The sequence below is a fragment of the Portunus trituberculatus genome, chromosome 3, assembly GCF_017591435.1.
Source record: "Portunus trituberculatus isolate SZX2019 chromosome 3, ASM1759143v1, whole genome shotgun sequence".
NCBI lineage: Eukaryota > Metazoa > Arthropoda > Malacostraca > Decapoda > Portunidae > Portunus > Portunus trituberculatus.
This window is the reverse complement of record NC_059257.1, coordinates 6,089,888-6,106,964: the sequence shown is the minus strand read 5'-3', so window position 1 is coordinate 6,106,964 and position 17,077 is coordinate 6,089,888. Positions and strand designations below refer to the sequence as shown.

Below are 17,077 nucleotides of genomic sequence, written 5' to 3'. Positions count from 1 at the left end.
TTTCCCACACCAGAGAGAGAGAGAGAGAGAGAGAGAGAGAGAGAGAGAGAGAGACCAGAATACATTAAAGTGAATGCATAAATGTTACTAAAAAGAGACAAAAATTAATATCTTTACTTAATTTCCTCATTTTCTTTTTCTCCCCTCTTCAGTTTATTTTCTCCTAAGAGTTCTGAAGCAAAGTGAAGAAAGAAAGCGAAATAATGGTAATCTGTTCCATTTAGTTTGATCAGCTGACGTCAGAACTAACATCTATCCTTGAAGATACGTTAATAGCAGGTGTGTGTGTGTGTGTGTGTGTGTGTGTGTGTGTGTGTGGGGCGCGTCACCTGTGGAGCTTTCGGAAATGAGTTTAAGTGCTCAGTGGTAGTCTTACTTCACACAGTGCCACTCCTCGCTACTCTCCGGTCAGTACCTCACACACACACACACACACACACACACACACACACACCGTAAGCCGCGTTAAAGAAAGAAAGTGAATAATTTATGAATACAAATTTAAAGATTGCAAACTTGAAAAACCACAACGGGAACTTAATATTTGTGAACTGACACCACACACACACACACACACACACACACACACACGCCATCACTAACAACAACAACACTATTTACCAACGAAAACAAGCCCCAACACCCAAAATCAAAACAAAACAGTGAACATAGCAAGAAATTATCATCGTGAGTCGGCAAAGCGTGAATAAGAAGCAATACTGATTTTACTTAACTCTTTTGGCAGTGATTCAGAAGCGATTCCCAGCTCAAGACACAGTGATAAGGAGTTTTCATAAGCACTGGCAGTATAACGTGGATTTAACAAGGAGTCAGTGTACGAGAGTTTTCAAAATAAATAGTTTCACTTCTTTCACTGCGGTACGAAACAAATACTGCCAGATGTATGATGTATAGCTTTATTGTCTGTAGGAAAGAAAAGGTGGTTTAAAAAGGCATATATACTGTAATTTCTATTCAATTTAACCCCTCCAGTACCATGACGTGTTTCCATATTCATTCTGGTGACTATTTGGTGATTTTATACAGCTTCAGAAACTCGTGTAGGGGATTGAAATAGTGAAGACCGTTGCCATTAATCTTCTGACCTCCATAGACCCTTCCTAATGACAATAAAATGGTCTAATCGTACATAAATCTCCAGGTAAAAAATGTGTCCCAGTACTGAAGGGATTAAAATAGTTAAGACTGTGACCATTAATCTTTTGACCTCCATAGACCCTTCCTGATGTCAATAAAATGGTCTAATCGTACACAAACTCATGAAAAAAAATTAATTCCAGTAATGAAGAGTTTGATATTGATTCAGCTAACTCTTAATAATTCATGTAGCTCTTTGGAACATTAAACTCGTCCATTTAAACTCGCAATACTACAGAATTAATGCTTTTAAACCGAGAATTCTGACACACACACACACACACACACACACACACACACACACACACACACACACACACACACACACACACACACACACATCACACTTCATGGATTTTAAGTCAGAATCTGGAAAACTTCGTGAAATCGTGTGAAGGGAAACGGTACACTCATTTTTTTTTTTTATTTATTTTTTCTTTAGGGTAAATGCTTTGTAGTGAAGAGATACTACGAATTGACTTCTTTTAAGAGGAAGGTTTCAAGACATTTGTCCCTTTCTTTCGTCTGGCTCTTTGACCTGCAAGGGGACTAGTAATGAAGTGGGTCTTTTTTTAATATTTTTGTTGCCCTTATCTTGTTTTCTTCATGCGTATACAAGAAATCAGTCATTTAAGTAACTTCTTTTCTTGGTAAATGGTAAACAGTCATTCAAGTAACTTTTCTTCATGGTAAATGTATTGTAGTGAAGAGAAACCGTACTTTCATTTAAGTAACTTGTTCTCATCACTGTTATAAGAAATCAAAGTCATTTAAGAAAAATTGATTCATGATAAATGCTTTGTAGTGAAGAAAAACTGTACAGTAGAACCCGCACTGTCATGGAATTAGTTTGTTCTCTTCACTGTTATAAGAAATCACAGTTATTTGAGTAACATTGATTCATGGTAAATGCTTTGTAGTGAAGAGAACCCGTACTGTCATTTAATTAACCTGTTCTCTTGACTGGTATAAGAAATCACAGTCATTTAGGTAACATTGATTCATGGTAAATGCTTTGTAGTGAAGAGAACCCGTACTGTCATTTAACTAACATCTTTTCTTCATGTCATTTTAGCAACTTCTTTTTATGGTAAATGCTTTGTAGTGGAGAAAAACCGAACTGTCATTTAAGTAACTTGTTCTATTCATGCGTTCATATCAATCAGTTTTGCAACTTTTTTTTTATGGTAAATGTTTTGTAGTGAAGAAAAACCGTACTGTCATTTATTGTTCTCCTTACTGCATGGTGTAAGGAATCCCAGTCATTGAAGTAACTTTTCACGGATATAAGTGCATTGTAGTAAGTGTATTGCCATTTAACTTACACTTCCCTTCACAAGTATAGAATATTCATAAGTAATAAATTTCTCTTCTCATTAATGATTAATCTGCAGCAAGCATTTCATTTCCTAAGATTTCGTAATGCTAGACCAAAACCAAACTGCAGGAAATGTCTTCAGTTCACACGTCGCTATAAACTCAAAGAAATAATAATAATAATAATAATAATAATAATAATAATAATAATAATAATAATAATAATAATAATAATAATAGTAATAATGACAATAATGGTAATAATAATAATAATCAATAATAATAATAATAATAATAATAATAATAATAATAATAATAATAATAATAATAATGATAATAACATTAATACTACTACTAATAATAATAATGACAATAATGGTAATAATAATAATAATAATAATAATAATAATAATAATAATAATAATAATAATAATAATAATAATAATAATAATAATAATAATAATAATAATAATAATAATAATAATAATAATACCAATAATGGCAGGAAAGGCTTTTTATCAAGTAAGAAGTCGTGTGTACTGGAACGCATAATTCATCATGAAATTTTGGTGTGATTAAACCATTTCATTGACATCAGGAAGAGTCTATGGAGGTCAGAGGATTAATGGCCACAGTCTTCACTATTCTAATCCCCACATGAGTTTCTGAAGCTGTATAAAATCACCAAATAGTAAGCAGAATGAATATGAAAACGCGTCATGGCACTGAATTGGTTGAAAAGTGAAGGAAAACTGTTCATCTCTACCCAGTGCAAAATTATCTAGTAAAAAAACAACAACTCTTACCCAATACAAGAGTTGAGAGAGCAGTGTTAACCCCTTCAGTACCATGACGCGTTTCCATATTCATTCTGGTGACTATTTGATGATTTGATACAGCTTCAGAAACTCATGTGGGATTAAAATAGTGAAGACTGAGGCCATTAATCTTCTAACCTCCATAGACCCTTCCTAATGTCAATAAAATGGTCTAATGGTACACAAATCTCAAGGTAACAATGTGTCCCAGTACTGAAGGGGATAAAGTAGTGAAAACTGTGGCCATTAATCTTCTGAGCTTCTTAAACCTTCTAATGTCAATAAAATGGTCCAATCGTACACAAATCTCAAGGTAACAATGTGTCCCAGTACTAAAGGGGTTAAAATAGTTCCAGTCGTACACAGATTTCAAGGTTTCTGTGTCCCAGTACTGAAGGGGTCAAGATTTCATTCCTCTAGTGCGCTGCCTTGAGTTCTGAGCGGCTGAGCTAAATCACAGGTATTCCTTCACACCTGAGCCCCGCCACGCCAGGTGTTAGGTCACTAATGAGCGCTCACGTCACCAGGAATCTACAGGTGTGCCTTTGTATGTGTGTGTGTGTGTGTGTGTGTGTGTGTGTGTGTGTGTGTGTGTGTGTGTGTGTGTGTGTGTGTGTGTGTGTGCGTGCGTGTGTGTGTGTCTCTCTCTCTCTCTCTCTCTCTCTCTCTCTCTCTCTCTCTCTCTCTCTCTCTCTTACCATGTATGTGAAAGAAAATCATCTAAATTGTTATAATAGAGAGAGAGAGAGAGAGAGAGAGAGAGAGAGAGAGAGAGAGAGAGAGAGAGAGAGAGAGAGAGAGAGAGAGAGAGAGAGAGAGAGAGAGAGAGAGAGAGAAATCCCTTCCCTTCCCATTAGCTTCCTTTCAGCCATCTTCTTCCTCTTCCTCTCTTCCCCTCTTCTTTCTCTTCTTTCCTCTCTCCTTCCTTTATACCTCTATACTGATCACCTCTCTCCCTCCTCTCCCCCTCTTCCTCTCTCCCACTCCTACTCTCTCTCTTCCCTCTCTCTCTCTCCTTCTCTCCCTCTCCCTTTATTCTCCTCTCCCACTCCCTCTTCCGCTCTTCCCCTTTTTTTCACTCCCTCTCTTCTTCCCCTCTCACTCTTCCTCTTCCCCTCTTCCCCTTTCCCTCTTCCCTTTCCCACTTCCCCTCCCCTCTCCCACTCCCTCTTCTCTTCTTCCAATCTCTATCACTCTCTCTTCTCCTCTTCTCCTCTTCCACTCCTTCTTCCCCTCTTCTCCTCCCCCTCTTCCCCTCTATATCCCCCTCTCCCCCCCAAGTCTCTGGAACACCTGTGGAACTATAAAGACGGCTATCAATACTTTTACGTAGCTTTTCTATATATTTTACTATTTGTACGTGTTTGAATTAATGTATTTTGAAAAGTAGTGGTGGTGGTGGTGGTGGTGGTAGTGGTGGTGGTGGTGGTGGTGGTGGTGGTGGTGGTGAGGTTTATATTTATCTATTTATTCTGTTTTTTGTGTATTCATATTTTTTTTAGTTTTTTTCTTTTTTGTAGTGGAAAAATGAGTGTTTTTGAATATTTCTTGTACTTTTTTTTTATTAATTTCCATTTTTTGTGGTGGTGATGGTGGTGGTAGGGATGGAAATTAAGCTTATAAATTCTAAACTATTTTTTTTTTTTTTTACGTGGTGTTTTGAAGGTCACGGTGGTGGTGGTGGTGGTGGTGGTGGTGGTGGTAGTGGTAGTGGTGGTGGTGGTGGTTGTGGAATTAACTCATATTTCTCCTATATTCCCTTTTTAAGTGCATTAGTATTCCTTCAATAAAAAAAAAATTCACAAGTGCATTAGTAGTAAGAATAAAGAGAAAAAAATAGAGCTTCCTTTTTTTTTTTTTTTTTTTTCTTTTTTTATTTATACCATGTGGACTTTTCACAGGAATTTCTTGGCTAAAGGGGAAACTTTTTGTGGTACCTCCTATCTCAAAACCCACCCGCTAGGAAACCCTTGCCCCGAGTGAGGAAGCCCAACCTACACTCGGACCGTTTAAATACACACATTCTAAAGATCCAGTACAACATTACAAAAATCAAAACAATAACAACAACAACAACAACAATAACGAGAAAGAAATAAATTAAAACAGAACTTCTTGTCTTTTTTTTTCATTTTTAGATATTTACAATAAAAAAAACAAGAATATAATGCACTAAAAAACGAAAATAATAACAATAATGTAAAAATGAACTAAATTTGAAATAGAAAACGGCATCTTCATTATTACTACATCAATATCAAACTTAAAAATCAAAATAATAATAATGATAAAAAAAGAATTAAATTAGAACATGGCGTCTTTTTTATTTATTATTAAAATCAAAACAATAACAATAATAACGAAAAAATAATAAAATAGAACGTCGCTTTTTTTTTTTTTTTATTTATTTATTTATTTTCAAGAACATGCGTATACATATTTCATAATGTTTCAATTTTTTTTTTTTAAGTTTTTAGGGAAATGAACAATATCAAAATAGAACACGTCATCCTTTTTATATATTGTATTTATTTATTTATTTTTATGCAAGAGGAAAACTTACTAAGGGCAACAAAATATTTAAATAAAAGGCGCACTTATGCCACATCAATATTTAGGTCTATAACAAAAACAGTACATTAAAAATCAAAATAATAATAATAACGAGGAGAAAAAAAACTAAATTGAATAGAAAACGGGATCTTTAATATTACTACATCAATATTATGACCTAAAAGAAAAGAAAAAAAATCAAAACAATAACAATAATAACGGAAAAAGAAAATAAATAAAAACTAAATTGAATAGAAAACGGGATCTTTAACATTACTACAACAATATCATGTCCTAAACGAAAAGAAATTTAAAAAAATCAAAACAATAACAATAATAACGAAAATAAATAAATAAAAAACTAAATTGAATAGAAAACGGGATCTTTTTATTGGTGCATCAATATCTGGGTCTGTGAGGAAGGCAAACAGTGGTCGTAATAAATGCATTGAACTTGAGAGGCGCACGGCAAAGTTACAGTGTTTATTGGTGGACAGACAGGTGTGCAGGTGAAGGAAGATGCTCGCTCACCTGGCGTACATACCTATCTTAGTGTCATGTCCTTATTTATGTCTTCGATTCATATTTTTCATCCTTCCTTCTTCTCTTTCTCTTTCTCGTCTTCCTCTTTTCCTCGTTTCTCATATTTTTGTTTTGTTTTTGTCTTTTCATCTTCACTTCTTATGTTTCTCTTTTTCTTCCTCCTCCTCCTCCTTTCTCATTTTTGTTTTCTTTTTATCTTTCTTTCTTCTTCCTCCTCCTCCTTTCTCAATTTTGTTCTCCTTTTATTTTTTTCTCCTCACTTCTCCTCTTTCTCTTTTCTTCCTCCTTGTTTATCGTATTTTTGTTTTCTATTAATCTTTTCATCACAATTTTCCTTTTTCTCTTTTTCATCTTTCTCCTCCTTTCTCATATCTTTGTTTTCCTTTTATCTTTTTCTCCTCACTTGTCCTCCTCTTTCTCTTTTTTCTTCATCTTCTTCCTTTCTCACTTTTATTTCCTTTTATCTTTTCTCCTCATTTCTCCTCCTCTTTCTCTTTTCTTCCTCCTTGTTTCTCACATTTGTTTTCTTTTAAGCTTTTCATGCTCACTTCTCCTTTTCTTCTTCTCTCTCTCTCTCTCTCTCTCTCTCTCTCTCTCTCTCTCTCTCTCTCTCTCTCTCTCTCTCTCTCTCTCTCTTCATAATTTTTCCATTATAATTTTTTCCTTAGTTTTTTTTTTTTTATTTAAGTGTCCTTTAGATACACCTTCCTTACAAAAAAAAGAAGTTACCTAGAGATTCTTAAGGGAGACTAATCTAAAATTCTCCTTTCTATCCCAAATCACCAAACACACACACACACACACACACACACACACACACACACACACACACACACACACACACACACACACACACACACACACACACACACGTCAAACGAGAAACAAAAAAAAAAGTCAAATCCTTCGTGTTATTCATTAAATCATTTTCCTCCTCCTCCTCCTCCTCCTCCTAACACTCTCACATCCACCAGAGACATGAGGTCGTGGGCTGCTGTGGTGTGGCTGTGGGCGGCTGTGGGCATGTGTGTGGGTGCGAGCGTGGCCTCATCAAGGTCCCAGAGTTTGTTTGGAAGGGACCTTTCTCGCCCTGATCGTATTGTTGGTGGCGATCCTGTCAAGAGGGGTGAGTAGACAGACAGACAGACAGACAGACAGACAGGCAGGCCAAGATAGACAGACAGACAGACAAACAGACAGACCAAGATAGACAGATAGACAAACAGACAGACATACCAAGATAGACAGACAGACAGACATACCAAGATAGACAGACAGACAGACAGACAGACCAAGATCGACAGACAGACAGATAGAGGTAGACAGACAGATAGATAGACAAGGACATACACAGACAAAGACAAACAGAGATAGACAGACAGACACACAGACAGACAGATAGACAGATAGAGATAGACAGACAGACACAAACAGACAGAGATAGACAGACACACAAAGATAAACAGACATACACACAGACAGAGATAGATAGGCAGACAGACACAGACAGACACACAGACTGGCAGACAGACTGATAGACAGACAACCATAGAATACAAGAAGGGATAGATAAAACAAACGGATAGATGAAAAAATAGATAACTGCAGATAGATAGACTGACAGGCAGGTAGATAGATAGACAGACAGACAGAAAGATAGACAGAAAGACAAACAGAGAGAAAGATATATAGAAAAACTAACAGATAGACAGACAAACAGAAAGACAAAGAAAAAACAGAAACGTATTCAGAATCTCTTAAAACTAAGGAAAGACAATCAGAACCCTCTTAAAAGCATTCCAACCGTTTATAAACCCTCTTAATATAACCTTAACTTCTAAACACATTCAGATCACTCATAAATGATATAAATCCATTCAAAACCTCTTTAAACTAAAAATAAATAAATAAATAAATAAAAAAAGAGAAAAACAGAGAAAGAAAGAGAATGATGATGATGATGATGATGATGATGATGATGATGATGATAGTGGTGATGGTGATAATGATGATGATGATGATGATGATGATGAGGAGGAGGAGAATAATAATGATGGTGATGATGATGATGATAGTAATGATGTGGATGATGATGATAATGATGATGGTGATGATGATAATGATGATGATGATGATGATGATGATGATGATGATGAGCCTTCCTAACTAACCTTCCTAACCTAACTTACCTAACCCAACCTTCCTAATTTCCCTGAGGTGAGTGTCTGTGGCAGGTGTCAATCCAAGCACACGGGAGGCATTTTTGTGGTGGCACCTTAATTGGTCCTAACTGGGTGGCGACGGCTGCGCATTGTGTGGAGACTAGTTACAGGTGAGTACAGGTGTAATAGCTCTCTCTCTCTCTCTCTCTCTCTCTCTCTCTCTCTCTCTCTCTCTCTCTCTCTCTCTCTCTCTCTCTCTCTCTCTCTCTATTAATGTCCTTATTTGTGCTCGAAGTGAGATTTATGTTTTTATTTCTTTATTAAATGTAGTTGATATTTTTCCTTCTCTCTCTCTCTCTCTCTCTCTCTCTCTCTCTCTCTCTCTCTCTCTCTCTCTCTCTCTCTTACCCATCATTTTCTCTTGCACTCCTCACTTTTTCTCTCTCTAACACACACACACACACACACACACACACACACACACACACACACACTGACCCTCATCTTCACTCACACATCTCTCTCTCTCTCTCTCTCTCTCTGAACACGCAGGAAGGAGGATATAGCAGTGATAACAGGAGCATGGAACCTTGAGGAAACATCTGACCAGCGCCGCCACACTGTGCTGGAGATTGTGAAGGGCCCCTACAACTCTGACACCCTTGAGAACGACATCGCCCTTCTCTGGATCAAGGAGGAGGAAGCAACTGCTCGCAGAGACGGTAAGGAATTGAACTACGATACTTTTAACACTCTCAGTAGCATAATGAGCTTCCGTATTCATTCTGGTGACTATTTGGTGGTTTTATACAGCTTTAGAAACTCATGTGGGGGATTAAAATAGTGAAGACTCTAGCCATTAATCTTCTGACCTCCGTAGATGTTTCCTAGTGTCTGTAAAAATGTGTCCCAGTGATGAAGGGGTTAACTGTAGATGACAATGTAAATGTAGAAGAAACTAAAACAATCTTAAATAATTACTGGAAAATCAGGGAACAAAAAAAAAAAAAAAGAAAAAAGAAAGAAAAGAAAGAAGGAGACGAAGAAAACTAGACTGAAAGAAAAGACCGAGAAACAGAGACGCATAAGAGAGTGGCGCCGATAAAGGCTGTACTCCCTACCAACTGAACTGAACTGAACTGAACTGAAAACACTCTTGAAAACCACAATAGTTTTCACCAGAATCTACTAAACTTACACTGAAACCATGGAAACCTCCTTGAAAACCCTAATGCCTTCACTGCAGGGTTTCAATTCTTCACTGGAATCTTGAAAACACTATTAACCCCTTCAGTACTGGGACACATTTTTACCATGGATTTTAGGAGTAATTAAACGACTTTATTTACATTAGGAAGGGTTTATGGAGATCAGAAGATTAATGGTCCAGAGTCCTCACTATTTTAATCCCCACATGAGTTTCTGAAGCTGTATAAAATCACTAAATAGTAACCAGAATAAATATGAAGATGTGTCACGGTACTGAATGGGTTAAAAACTTGAAAATCTTTGTAGTATTGACGGGAGAAACAATCTTAAGAACCACGCTAATTATCTCTGTGACCTTGGAAATTAGTGGTGGTGAGAGACTGGCGTTTTTAAGGATGTTGGTTCTAGTGACAGATTAACACGATTTTTGCATTACTAGATACAGAAAAGTAAACAGAGAAGGGAGAGAAACAGACATATGCTCGTATTCTCAAACATTTATGCGCTTCACCTCCACTATTTCAAAATGCTTTATCTGAAATTTACACGAATTTTTAAAGGTGTTTTTTTACGGTTCTAGAGGCAAAGTGACAAGATTTCTTCAATGTTAACTGGAGAAACACTCATGAAAACTCCGCTAATCATTTCTGTAGCCTTGAAAAAAATAGTTGTGGTGAGAGAGAGAGAGAGAGAGAGAGAGAGAGAGAGAGAGAGAGAGAGAGAGAGAGAGCAGGAGCAATAGTGAAGTAAAAAAAAAGAAAGGAGAGAAAAAAAAGAAAAGATGGATAAACGAAGAGAGGAAGAAAAGGAAGGAAGGAAGGAAGAAAGGACTGAAGGAAATACATAAAAAGAAAAAGAAATATATATATACAAAAAAAAAAAGAAAAGAAAAAGTGTCAGACAAATACAAGCCTTATAATAACCCTTTCTGCTCTTCCTCCCCACGGTCCCAGACATCCCCCGTGGCACCCCCATAACGATTGAGACCAGGAAGGATTACGGGGCAGGGAAAAATTGTCTCATCTCGGGCTGGGGCAGGCTGTCCTCCGGAGGAAACTGACCCCTGTGTTAATGGCTGCTGATGTAAGGATTTTTTTGAATTTTCTTTATTAATTTGTATTTCGTTTGTATTTATTTTTCTGATTTTTCTATTCTTTTATAATTTCTTTCTTTTTTCAGTTTTATTTTTTCTTATTTTTTTTCTTTTTTTTATTTATTTAATTTTTTCCCAATAATTTCTTTTTTGTTTTTTTTCCTTTTTTCATTCTTCTGACTCTTCTCCAATTTTTGTTTTGGTAATTTGAGTTTTTCCATTATTTTTTTTTTTTTTTTTTATCAATTCTATGTGTTCTACTATATTCACATTTTGTCACTCACTCTCTCACTTCACCTTTTAAAAACCTTCACATTACAAACTTACTCATTCACTCCTCCACTCTGCCTCCCTCACTCCCTCACTCCCTCTCTCGTCACATGGAGGTTGACCACTCACACGCAAATTAACATTCAAGACATTTATTTATTCCACACTTTTGGACAATTCTATCGTTCTTTAAGGAAACTGGCAATCAAGTGAGCTTTTTTAGGGAGATTTTTTGTTGTTATTGGCCGGTTTCCCTTCTTGCATAAAAAAAAGACAGAAAAATCATAACAATCCCATTTCTTCTGCAACTTCATTCATAACCTTTCATAACAAACCACTACGCTGATTCATTCACTCCCTCACTCCACTCATCTCCCTCAAAACTATCTAAAAAGCTCCTTAATAACAAGTACTCCCTCACTTATCACCCCTCTCCTCCTCACCCTCTCCCCCTCTCTACCTCTCCCTCTCCCCTAATCCTTTCCCTATTTCTAGGTGGAGTTACGCACGGACGAGGACTGTAAGGCAATATTCACTAGTCAGTCCTTCTTCTCCGTGTACAAGAGCAACGTCTGCGCAGGGGGCCGGGAGAGGGACGCGTGCCAGGTGAGTACACGTGGGAAGGTGTTAGAAGTGTGGGTCGGTGGTTTAAGTTTGTTGGGTAGGGTGTAGGGGAGCAAAGAGAAGGCTTGTTAACTTGTTTGGTAATATTGTAGTAGTAGTAGTAGTAGTAGTAGTAATAGTAGTAGTAGTAGTAGTATAGTAACAATAAGAAACTCTTGTAACTTAACCCTTCAGTGCCATGACGCGTTTCCATATTCATTCTACTTACTATTTGATGATTTTGTAAAGGAAGGGAGGGGGGGTTTAAATAGTGAAGACTGTGGTCATTAATATTCTGACTTCCATAGACCCTTCGTAATGTCAACAAAATGGTCTAGTCGTACACAAATCTCAAGATAAAAATGTGTCCTAGTATTGAAGAGGTTAATGTAACTTAACCTAACCTAACCTAAGCTAACTTAACCTAACCTAACCACAGATAATAGTGGCAGTAATAACAATAAGCAACTTAACCTAACCTAATGTAACCTAACCAAACCAAACCTAACCTAACTTGACCTAAAATAACCCAGGGTGACTCCGGGGGTCCCTTGGTGTGCTGTGAGGGAGACACCAGGGACCTCTCGCAGTGTGCTTTGACCGGGATCACCTCCTGGGGCATTGGCTGCGCTACAAAGGGCATACCAGGGGTGTACACTGAGATCGCTTACTTCAACGACTGGATCAAGAGAGAGGTGAAGAAGCTGGATAGGAAGAAATCAAATGGTCTTTCTTTCTATGGAGAGAAGAAGAAAAAGAATAATTAGGTGTGAGATGAGTGTTGAAAAGGGAAAGGAAATATAGATGAATGGAAATAATGGTTTGTCTTTCTATAGAGAGAATGAAAAGGGAGAATAATTAGATTTGAGATGAGAATGTAATAGAGGGTTAAAAGAAAATAAAATAGTGTAGGTGTCTGGAAATAATGGAATGGTATTTTTGTTGAATGGTTTGCTAATAGGTGTTAGTAATGGACGAACAGGTGGTTCAATAAATGGGTTATGGAGTAACTTCTTTTGAATAACCCATCCCATTATCTTATCCCCTTAAAGATATTGTAATGCCTCATAATAACACCTGTATTTTGATCTGAAGAGGTAAACAAATCACCAATAAGTTCACCAGGGAATCGAACCTGTTACAAGGAATTCCAGATGCATAATTTAACCATTGAACCAGTTAATTAAAGACTCCGGTGATTCTATAGAGAGTTTAGTCAATTTTAATAGTTTCCTTTATAAATGATAATGTATTCTTTCGGAAGTTTGGGAAAATGAATAGAATAGAAAAAAAATGTGATTATTGTATTTCTTAAACCTACAGTATGATGAATGTTCAGGATGATTTAGTACTGATAAGTGTGTGTGTGTGTGTGTGTGTGTGTGTGTGTGTGTGTGTTTCCTTTGCCTACGGTCGTGTGATGGTAATCCAGGTATTCGTATTATTATTATTATTATCATTATTATTATTATTATTATTATTATTATTATTATTATTATTATTATTATTATTATTATTATTATTATTATTATTATTATTATTATTGATAGTAGTAGTAGTAGTAGTAGTAGTAGTAGTAGTAGTAGTAGTAGTAGTAGTAGTAATAGCTGATGTTGTTGTAGTTTATGTATATAATTGGGAGAATATGTAACTGTAGGGTTTAGAATTTTAGATGACACACACACACACACACACACAGAGAGAGAGAGAGAGAGAGAGAGAGAGAGAGAGAGAGAGAGAGAGAGAGAGAGAGAGAGAGAGAGAGAGAGAGAGAGAGAGAGCATTTCTCTGATTTCTTTTTTCCTCCCTTCCACTGTACCCCCTCTCCTCCTCCTCCTCCTCCTCCTCCTCCAAAATTTCTTCTCTCCTTTTTCCATGATTTTACTCTTCCTTACCTCTTCGTTTTCTTCCTCCTCCTCCTCCTCCTCCTCCTCCTCCACTATTTAACGAGTGTTTCTGGTAGTGCGGTACTCCTCTCTGCAGTCTGACCGCTTCTCTCTCCCAGTGTTGCCAACCGTAGGGCAATTGCCCTACGCGTAGGGCAATTTAGCCTCATATCCTGGTCTGTAGGGCGGTAGGGCAATTTTACAAAATTTGAGCAAAACGTAGGGCAATTACGATTTCTTGGTATGAGTGATAATTATTTTGCATCAAAAGATTAATTATGTAAACGGAAAGGAAATATGCTAAAAAAAAGGTACTAATTTTTAAAAAATTCTATTACCCTCTACTATGTAACAAAAAAACTTCTTCAACAATAAATAATAAGTCACAAGTCATAACATAAAATGCTTCTCATAAATAAATAAAGCATGGTAGCAAGAGAAGAAGATTGTAGAAATAAGGCAATTAAACCTGAACACTACAATCTACATAATGTATCTATGTATTCATTCAAAAATGTATAAAAATTATTATAATTATTTTTTGTAAATTAAGATTGGGTGGCTCCTATAGCCTATTTCTGTTTTGGACTGAAAAAGGACATAAAATTACAGTTAATCAAAATAAGAATATTTATTTATTTTTAAAAGAAGCTTGATTTTGATTTAGAGAGGCCAAATATCTATATTATATATTCAATTTTTTTTCAAGAAAGATAAGATGTAGGTCTATTCCTGCACTAAACAAGAGAAAACATATTATTTTTGTTGTTGCTATATAGCAGTATATAAATAAAAAAACTACCAACTAATATCGAGATATTTTCATGATTCATCCTGAATCGTAGGGCAATGAAGGAAAATGTAGGGCAATTTCAGTGTCTGTGTAGGGCGAAGTAGTCTGTAGGGGTTGGCAACACTGCTCTCTCCTCCTTCTGCTTCATCTTTTTTACATACAAGTGGATACATTGACAGTTACGATGATGATGGCAAATGATTTAGTTTGACATGTTTATACTTGATCATATTTAATTTTGCATTAGTGCATTAGAAGTGGATTGTGGATAGTGTTGTGTCCCGATTCGGCCAGCGCGCGCAGTCATGCAGTGGAGGGAGGGGCGGTAAGCCGGCGGACGGCAAGGCACCAGTTTGAGACAAGCAGTGACGGTATTAGGAGGGTGGCTGTGTGCTGTTGGTTCCTTATTTATCATGGATTTACGCTGGTCAGGACGGTGACACGGGCCGCGGCTGCCTGTGAGTGCTGGTGCAAGCTTGGTATCTGGCTGGAAGGTTCAGCCGTGGCGGGGAGCAGCTTAGGACGGCCAGCAACACTACAAGAGTAAGTGAGCCACCCAGCCACCACTTGTCCTGCTGGTGGAGTTTGCACAATGTGTTGTTGTATTAGGCTGTCTCTCTGATAGTGTTGTTCCTTGCGACAATTCCGCTAAGTGAAGCTAGTATGTGTTTTGGAGACCGCCAGACTGACACCATTCTGCCTCACTTAAGCCTTCATCACACCAAAACCTGCCAGTGACAGTTGTATCTGAACAGCTGATAACCAAGCATAGCCATGTGGCTCCATTTAGTGACACCAGTGGCTGGAAAACAATGCTTAGTGCGCCAAATATTAGCTAAACACAGCAAGCCGGCGGCAGCTGAGCCAGCCCCGCCCACTTGATGACGTCACACCCCTCGGCGGGGGAGCGGGCGGGCTGGTGACGGTTGGTGGTTTACGTTCGTATCGGAACTCATTTACAAAATGGAAAATAGAAAAAGTGAAGTCACGCCCGAATGTTTGATATTTTATGACTTGACAGATACTTTAACTAATATTCACAAAATCAAAACGTCTCCAGCCTAACTAGTTTTAGAGAATTATCCAAATTAAGTATGGTAAAAGTATAAAAACATTTTCATGTAAAACTACTGAAACGTCCATCCTTTTCGAGTGAATACGCATATTAGAAAAATATTAGACAATATGATCTACTTTCTCAAGTATCTAACACTTACCTAGAACCGAAGAGGAACAAATGAACATAATTTATGTAAAAAATAACATTAAAATCTAAACTCCTCAAAATCTCTTGTAAAGTCCCGTAATTTTCTCTTGGCGAGTATTCTGCCACACATTACAGAGTCTGAGCTATCTTTTGAGGCATTCTACAACGAGTGAGGCCGTGAGCCAGAAACGTAAACAAATAAAAAGAAAAATATAAAATTTACGTTTAACAGGATAAAACATCCCTTCAAAGTCCATATATTTCACTCAATAGATTAATTTCACACTTAAGAGAGCATAGGCGATTCTTTGATACCATAAAGGCTAAGTTACAGCTTGAAATAAAAAAGCTCTAAATGCTGAGATGGAAATTTTGATCGTTGGAAAAGCTCCCATCTACGCAATAAAACACTACAAAATGCTACATATTTACCGAACAGAGCCATAAAAAACTCTTCATTGGCAACGAAATATTTATAGAAACTAAAAATACGTAATACAGACACCGAATAATGGAGTTAAGAGAATGTGGGAAAAAGTATTTGAACCAGCGGACTAGCGGGTAGCAGGGGTTTGGCTGGAGGGAGGAGGGCGTTGCTTGGCTAACCGCCATCGTCTCAAATATTGTTTTATCACCTCAAAACAAGACAGTGGCGATACAGGTGAACGCAGTGAAGTGTTTTTATACCTGGAAGAACGAATGGGTCAAGTTATCAAAGGTAGCAATGAAGTAGCAGTGTGAAAAGCTTTTGTATGAGTGACGTCATCAAAGCGACACCCTCCTGCCCTTCAGTGTGTCTCCTCGTCAATATATACTGTCCTTGGCATCGTTCCTAGGTGTAAGGAGCATATTACTGGGCTGATGTGAGCATGAGTAAGCGGCAGTTGAACAAGTGTGTGTGTGTGTGTGTGTGGCGTGGAATGGGGGAAGCAGGGGTGGGACTAGTCTGTCATTGCTTGCTTCTATTCTTGTCTTGGTTTTCGCTGATTGTTGTTGCTAGTACGTTATTTGCAGTTTGGATATGATGACGAGGAATATACTGTAGAAATAGGAAAAAATAGAGGAGGAATAATCAAGAGGAGGTGGCGGCGGTGAAAGAATGTTGACTTAGGTTCCCCTGTCAATATGATCATTATTTTTTATTATTTCATTATATATGGGGGTGATCTGCTGGGTTCGGATGTGTGTGTGTGTGTGTGTGTGTGTGAGTTCGTAGTGACCTGTCTCCACGTACATCAACTTTTATCTAACCTTTTCCATAAATTTACGCACACTTTCTGCTGTTACAATCTCTTCACTCTAGAAATTCCAGATGTCCACCGTCCTTTGTGGAAAACTAACTTTTTAATGTTCCTCAAATTGGCTTTTCATGATCTTGGAGTGTCCTCTCGTCCGTCTTATCTCATTATCTCTTAGTTCGTCTCACCTGCTTGACTCAACTGGTTGGCTCACCTGATTAGCTATC

General features: G+C 37.3%; 1 pseudogene; it reads left to right on the top strand.

The window, feature by feature from the left end:
• The first annotated feature begins 303 nt into the window (after positions 1–303).
• On the top strand, positions 304–13,025 carry LOC123510055 (annotated as a pseudogene).
• The last annotated feature ends 4,052 nt before the right edge of the window (positions 13,026–17,077 follow it).